The sequence below is a fragment of the Azolla caroliniana genome, unplaced genomic scaffold, assembly GCF_043228905.1.
Source record: "Azolla caroliniana isolate FFs.n. ecotype wild unplaced genomic scaffold, voAzoCaro1.0.p SCAF_4, whole genome shotgun sequence".
Classification (NCBI taxonomy): domain Eukaryota; kingdom Viridiplantae; phylum Streptophyta; class Polypodiopsida; order Salviniales; family Salviniaceae; genus Azolla; species Azolla caroliniana.
The window spans coordinates 21,526,743-21,535,493 of NW_028230439.1; positions in this window are offsets into that span (position 1 = coordinate 21,526,743).

Consider the following 8,751-nt stretch of genomic DNA (forward strand, 5'->3'; position numbering starts at 1 on the left):
CACATTACCAAGTTTTGCATTAATTCCCATAGTTTCAAGAACCCGCTTTAACATCCTTGAACGATTTTGTTATAAATGTTTATATTTTGTAGGATACAAAAGTAGTTGTGCTTTTACTACTTGAAGATAATTAGCAACACCTTCGTTCTCTGTTATAATATAACTCCTCCAATTCACACATTGCTCTAGTTTTTTGCCTTTCCAAATGGGCACAAACACCATTGTGGTGCAACGTGGCATAGTCTTTTCAAGTGCAATTTTTCTCACAAACTTTAAATATTGATAACCAATACTCATTGTTTTGTCTCCCTTCTCTTATCTAGGCAAAAAAGCCAATACTTTATAATCGTAAGTTATCTTCGAGCACCATAGCATTTCTTATATACAAACACACACACACACACACACACACACACTCTCTCTCTCTCTCTCCCCTCAAAGTATTATATCAATCATTTACAATGTCAAAAATTACACAAGTGCACATCACTAGCATTATGTCACCTTCGCCCACTATTTCATTTTCTATGAACCATTTTGATCCATGTCTTTTACATGATTTTAGAATCTCAACCATGATTTCCTTTCCCTTTCTTTTTATACATCACTTTAGAAAGTGAGGTTCCATTATCACATGGACACGGTAAATGTGCCGATCCACTTGCGCTCGCTCATTTTGGTTTTCTCATAATTGGTGCTAGCAATACATTTGGCTACATTGTTGATTTCCCGGTATCTCAAAATACAATACAATAGTCACCATAATGAGACTCTGACATTCCCATCCACCGCTTTCACACTATTGTTTTATCTTATAATCAATTGGCACCAAAGCAACACAAAATGTCAAAAAGTGTCTTGTTTTCGAATATTATTGAAGTACTTAATAAAATGTAATTGGGTAATTAAATGTCAACTCATAAATTCATTATGTACAAAAGTATGTGAATTTCTCCAAAAATTGTAACCATAACATGTGACTTCAACTGACAGAGGTTTTTAAGCCCTTTCACACATTATTAATGTATAGAAAGGAACCACTTAAAGGAGATATACATCAATTGAATAGGAAATAATGCATTACTTTACAAGCAAATCTATAGTTTCTTTAAATAGGCCTTGAACGCACATTTGTCAAGAAGGTCTACGTATAGAGACCCCATAGGGATGATTTCGATCTTTGTTTGTGATTCGAGATTCCTCACAAGGATATCATTTTCCCCAAAAGACACATATCGCTACCTCATATCTTCATTGGAAGTGACTACCAAAGAAATGTAGCAAAAGATTGTATCGATTCCTTGAACATCAATTGCATTAGAAATTTTCCTCGCTAAATACAAAGGTGACATTCTTAGTCTAGAATAAATTATTTACGTGCTTTCAAGAGGACACTCTTAGGCTAGAATAAACTAAATAGGCTTTTCTAGATATAACCATTGTGAAAACACTATGAAAGACAAATGTGTTGTGAGGCCCTAGATGTGGCGACAATTCTCATTCTTCACAAGTAACCCCTTTCTATATCCATAAAAGAATATTCTCTTTAATTCATTATTAGATTAGTTGATCCTTGATTAATGATTTATCAATCTCGAGACAAGTGTTAATCATAAAAAATTTAGGACCTGACCATAATTAATCTTCACTTTGGAGCAACCTAAGTCATCTAGCCACTCATAATGTTAAAGAGAATGTCTTTATCAAAATATGCATATTTTTTTTGTGTTTCTAGAGGTCAATGATAAATAAAATTATGAAATTAAAAAGTATATGATCATAGTTAAAATGGACACGTTGTTTCCCCAAGATTGGCATTCTCCCGAAGACAGTGCGGTCAGGAGCGGAGCGGGAGCAGTCCAGCGTTGCACTGAGGCAATGGTGCCTGATATTATCTTGGTGCAGGAGCAGTCCAGCGTTGCACTGAGGCAATGGTGCCTGATATTATCTTGGTGCAGGAGCACCATCTAGATGAGGATAAGATCAATAAAATTGGAAGCATTTGCCCTGGGAACTGGACCAATACATGGTCAACAGCTACGGGGGATATGTAGATTTAGGGGGGAGTACTTATAGCTATGAAATCTAAGTTTAAGTTTACTGTTGATTGTACAGGTATGGGGAGTTTAATAGAGGGTCGTTCTGTCTACATAAGGATAAAACATAGTTGTGGGCACTTGGGCATACTGAACATATATGCCCCAAATTCAACTGTTGAAAGACGAGAATCTTGGTTGCAATTAGTGGCCAAGAAGCCAGATGCTGAGTTGTGGATCATTGGAGGAGACTTTAATATGGTGGAGCATCCAGAAGATAGAAGAGGCAATGCAAATGGCATGGTGCAGGGAGCGGAGAAGTATGCATGGGATAAGTTTTGTTTAGCATATAATGTGATAGACTGTTGGAATGCACCTAACTTTCAAATGCAAAAAGAAAAATCTCTTCGATACTCTAGAGTAGGAGGAAGTGTGCATGGGCGGACGATGTCCAGGTTGGACAGATGGTATTTGGACCATCGACTCATGGATAGGAAAGGCAAATGCATTATTTGTTCGGGTACAATGTTCTCTGATCATGCCCCAATTCTGTTGCACATACAAGAAAACAATCGATGCAAGCCACATAATGTGAAGGTGTGCAAGGAATTGGTTATGGATACTAAATTGACCGATGATATACGGAAAATATGGTCTAATATCAAATGGAGGTACATTGACCCTGCTCATAGGCTAGTTGGGAAACTTGAGGCATGTGTAGGTTTTTTTCAACATAAAGCGATTGAAATTAGAAAAGAGATAAGGGGGAAAATGTAGAAAATGCAATGGTCACTCACTTCTATGCAACGACTAAGAGAATTATACCCAAATAATATATGGATTGAGGCTCGACTAGAGGAGGCCAAAAGAAAATTAGAGATGTACCAAAAACTTAGGAGTACCTATGCCTATCGAGCAAGGCAACAAGCTGGATGAGGGTAGGAGATTGGGTTACTAAAGGATTTTTTGAAGCTGTTAAATGCAAACAATCCGGGATTCAACCTTCATGCTTAAAAAAGATAGATGGCACAATGACCACATGCAAAGAGGAAATGCTTGAAATAGCCACAAGCTATTATACTGAACTACTAAGTGTATGCAATGAGGAACTGATTGATCAGGTTGCCTTCAGAAATATAATAAATAGGATACCAAGGAAAGTTACAACTTAGATGATGGACCGACTAAATACCCCAATATGTATGCATGAATTGTGGGATGCTATTGGGGATATGAACAAACAAAGTTGTGCAAGAATTGATGGACTTCATATATACTTTTACATCCAATATTGGGATCTAATTAAGGATGACATGCTGGCAGGGATGCAATACATTATGGTAGAAGGATTAATGCCCACAACAATGTGTAGAGGCATGATTTATTTAATACCCAAGGTTGGTAAATACCTAACAACGCTTGATAATTGGCGACCATTGACGATTCTCACCAATGCATATAAGATAATGGCCAAAGTCGTAAGTAAGAGATTGAAAATGGTTCTTGGGGACATTATACATACAATGCAAACTAGCTTCCTGGAAAACCAGAGCATTGTTGACAATGTGATAACATCCTGGGAATACTCAACATGGGTGGAGGAGCAAGAAGTGGGCCTAGCAGTAATGCTACTCGACTTCGAAAAAGCTTATGACAGGATTTCATGGGATTTTCTAGAAGCAGCGATGGCAACCCTAGGCTTTGAACAAAAATGGATCCTTGGAATGAATGCCTTTTATAGAGGTGCATCTAGCCAGGTGTTAATGGCTGGAAGTATGGGGAAGAGCTTTAAGATGCTACGTTCGGTACACCAAGGATGCCCATTGGCCCCGTACTTATACATCATTGCAGCAGAAGCTTTGCATTATCAAATTGTTGATAGATCTTGGCAAATACAAGGCCTTACCTTGCCTGATGATGAAGGTATGGTGCTTGATACGACATATGTTGATGACACAATGACCAATGTCAAATGTGATGCACACAACTTGGGCAAATTGCAAAATGCAATTGATGAGTTTTGTAGGGGATTAGATGCTAAAATAAATTGGAATAAATCTGTGGGCATTTGGATCAGTAATAAGCCCATGCTAAATTGGGTCCTCGACCCCAATTTTAGATGGTTGAGGAAAGGAGAAGCTACTAGATACTTGGGCTTCAAATTTGGTATGGACATTGATCGAGCAGAACATTACAATCTACTAGTGGACAAAATAAAAGCGAAGTTAATATGGTGGAATGCAAGAAAACGATCCTTTGTGGGAAAGATTGTGATTGCAAATCAGATTCTAATGGTCACTATTTGGCATACTGTTGCATGTTGGATAATCATGCCCAAGTCGATGAAATTGATAAAAAGGATTATCAGAAATTTCTTATGGGGGCGCACGGAGGAAAAACAAGCCTGTGCAAAGGTTGCTTGGACCACGCTTATAAAAAGGAAAAGTGAAGGGGGGATGGGATTGATAGATCCCGTGGTGCAAACGAAGGCCTTGCTAGGCCAACTAGTGGTCAGGAGCCTACAACCTCCTGAGGCACCTTGGAAAGTTCTATGGCGACGTAGATGGAAGATGTGGTTGCCGAGACAAGGTGGATGTTGGCCAAGCAACCCATTTTGGGGCTTTGTGCCAGAAATGAGACCCAAATATTGGGGAAGTATGCAGAGTCATTGTGCTATTGGAATTATGAAAGCATGGCGAGAAATCAGAAAGGGGATTACATGTAGGTGGAGAAATGATGCATATGCGCGGATGTACATGCCAATTGTATGGAACCCATTGATTAGAGATATGGATGGGCTAATGATAGGCCAAAAAGCAGGTTTCAAATGGGCTGAGTTAATCAATGCCCAAGGGAATGCATTAGTGGTGTGGGAGAGGTTTTTGTCCAATGAGGTGGGCACTCAAAAGGCTAGAATATGGAGAATAAGTTGGGGTAAAGGCATGCTCAAGAGAATTACAAATGACATTGCATGCTACAGGAATACCGTGGAAGAGGAAGAAGTAACAACCTTTGAAATTGCGTGGACAGAACTTATAGATGCCGAGAACTGTTTAATTGGCATTAAGGGAATGAAAGTAGAATCAAATGAGGTATTCTACTACAAACTAGAGCATGGAATGGTAAGAGTTGAGCAACCAGCCTTTCAAAGAGAAAGGCCGATTAGGCTGATCGCAAAAAATGGCAATAATATGATTATTGACCCTAAACCAACGGAGATCATACCGGTGACAGTGTGTTGGCCTATATAAGGGCATTTGGATCAATTATCATGGGACCCAATGATGTATTGTTGGAGAACTCAAGGACAAACTGATCGGGAAAAGCTGGTTCAATTTTTCATGCATAACACGAAGATTGGGAGGCAAATTATTCTAGAACAAGAACACGACAAGATTGCAACAAGGAAATTTTGGATACAGGAGGGCATTAGTGAAATGAGACTAGATAAATTTTGGAAAATGATATGGCATGAAAAATATGACCACAAGATAATGATGTGTTTATGGCTTATTGCACATAGAGCCTTGCCAAAGGGACGTGGGGTAAAGGCCCCAATGTAGACCCTAGATGTATTGCCTATGGATAGATAGAAAGAATTTCTCATTGTCTATGGGAATGTCGCGAGGCAGTGGCTGTATGGGGAAGGGCAATACGTTTGCTTTGCCATGACCCTAGTTTGTTCACCCTCAACTGGGGACATGCTTGCAGGATTTGTCTTGAGGATGATGTGGCGAAATATGATGGCACTTGCGATGCGAAGTACAGACTCAGGGAGAATGGCATTGTGCGGCTGATCACTAACAACAGGCTACCTACAACTTGTGCATAGAATCAAAAACTTGGAGATTTTTGGATGTTGCTTGCCCCCATTACTATATGGTATATATGGACAACAAGGTGTACCAGGGTATTTTCAGCACACAAACGCCCCCAGTTGAATCGATTAAGCTAATCTAGCACACATTAATAACTACAGTAAGAGCTCAATATGAGCGGATTGATGGTACTAATGATGCTGCAGAATTAATGAGGCTGAATTTTCGAAAGCGATGGTGTACTACACTGATGGCCGCAACAAATGGAATGGATATACTATGGAAGTATGAAGTACCCAAATGGTTGTTCCCCCCTCCCATTAGATGAACGAGGGGCGTGAAAGACATGGCATGTGGGATAGTGAATGTAGGTGATGTGCATGAAAGGATGGCTAGAGCCATATGTGAAAGTGTAAGATAAATAAGCAAGATCTCTTGTGTAGGATAGGATAGTCTTGGCTCGGCCTTCCTGAGAAAGGGATCGAGTTTGTATATATTTTAACTAAAGGAGTAGATTCTTTTTTGGAAAAAGATTAGCATTCTTCCAATTAATGAGGTAATATATATCTTTTTTATTCTATGAGAAGATACATGTCAAACTCATACACACATTTGTCATAACACTTGATGCATCAACATATCATTCAACTTCTCTCTAGATAAAAGTAGAACATTGTCACCTTAGTAGCTAGTGGCCACACATTATGTATATACTCTCATATTGCATCCTTTACGCATGTTGTACATCCATATTTACTAGATTCTACCAAACGGTTTTGGAGAAATTGATTGAGGACTCTAGATTCTAACAAAATGATGGGTCTTTCTAATACTTTCACATCCCATTTGGTGAAAAATGTGGTTTTTTGCAAAGATACAAAAAGTATTACAGAAGAACAACCATTATGCTCTATTGTCCATTTATTTTCTTGTATAAGTATCAATAATATAACTTGACATCATATATACATTTTGTGAAGTTATATGTACACAAAGACAATGCTATTTTGCTTTTTGTGGCATCATTGAGGTAACTCTGGTCAATATTTCTTAGGATTTTCCTTAGAAAGCATATAGAAGAGGTTGAACAACTTGTACAAGTCTATAATTTGCCACGTGATGTTTTCATATATGGAAAATGATGTTAAACTCATATGAAGAAATTCTTATTGATATGATCAAGAAATCAGGGATACTCAATTTATGATTTTTCCAAAGGAAATTTGTTTATGTTCTAATTGAGAAGACATGCTTTTGAACGAACATAATTCAACTCATGGTTCTAAAATGGGCTCATTATACAATAAATACTATTAAGAATTTCTACTACATATCCAAGCATCTTAGGGCATTATGTTTGTATGAGGTTCACACTTGATAAACCACAATGTGCTTAAGGTTATATTATCTATACAACATTTGAAATTTCTTGGTAAACAAAATGGAGCTTTGAGATTTTTTTACTTGGGCCCACTTGTTGTCCACCATTGATTTGTTGGGCGGACGAGTCATGTGTGTGCTTGCTTCCTTCATCGCTTCCAGCTATGATGTTGTTGTAGGTACCACAAATTGAGGAATCATTGAACTCGTTGATTCATGTGGGGGTTAATGAGATGTGATGTTGTAGTGGTATTCGTTGATAGTGTAGATGTCACAAGGGTTTGGGGTGATGGTTATGTTTATGACATCCTCTTGTTGTCGTATGCTTTTCTTCAATGGTGGGTGGCATGTTTGATCTGGGAATGACCATCATATGGCCACATTTCATCCTTTTTCCCACTCATCACATGTTTGGGTAAAAATGGTATTGAGAATATTTCCTCAATAAATCCTTCTTCACATTCTAAAGCTATTTAGGACTTTCTTCAAGGAGGGTGTGGAACAACTTCCTTGCTTGGCCATCGAGGGACAACCTAAAATATGCCACTCAATTAGATTGGTTCATAAGCCCAAAAAACTTGTTTGAACCACTCAATTAGAAATTGCTCGTGTGTGTCCCTTGGGACCATCTTACTAGGGGGTGTAAATTTCATGTAGTCTCTAGGGAATTAGTGACATTGTAGTAAAAATGTTTGTTGATCTTGTACCATCCTAGTTATTTGTGAATGCATAGATTGGCACAAAGCCACAACATTAGGGTGGGAAAGTAATGGATCTTCAAGTACTATTTATTGTGGGCATTGGGATTGGGTAGTATTGTGTGGGTGGCCCTCATGTGTTGTTGAGATCAAGCTTATTTTGGAAGGGCATGGGATGGTTCAATTTTAAAGTTCATGCCAATTAGTACAGGTGACCTTCCAGTCACGCCTAATAAACTAATTCTCGTATAAGATTAATGGAAGCTACGTTTAGGTGTTGGTTGTCTTCTTCTATTAAGCTTTCATTTTAATAGGCATGCCCCTCTCTTTAAGGAGTTTTTTTTGGAATATTTTTTGTAACCCCAACTTAGCCTTGTGTGCTACTTCTAGTGAGACATTATGTTTAGCTAACATATTGTGGTGTGCATGTGTTCCTTTGTGCCACCCTTTTAGCTCACCCTTTTTAGGATGCGTGTGCTCAAGTTGACCCACCCTTTTAGCACACCATGTTTAGCCAAGCCAAGCCAACCCAAATGGGTTTCGTTGTATCAACTATAAATTGATTAAGAAGTAAGAAGCTAAGTAGACTGGTTTTGATCTCTTATGTGCATTTCACATATTGGTGGAGATGACGGGGTACTAGTCCCCCACATCCAAGCATCCGCCTCTTCCGCTTCGTAGGTAGCATCGCCCTCACCACCATCACCGACACTCTTGTTAGTCTCTTGTAGTAGTATCTCTTCTATTAGCACCGCCTTAGTTCACTAGTTAGGCCTCCCGATATCCACCGCTTCATCATCAACATCGCTTCATTGTCTC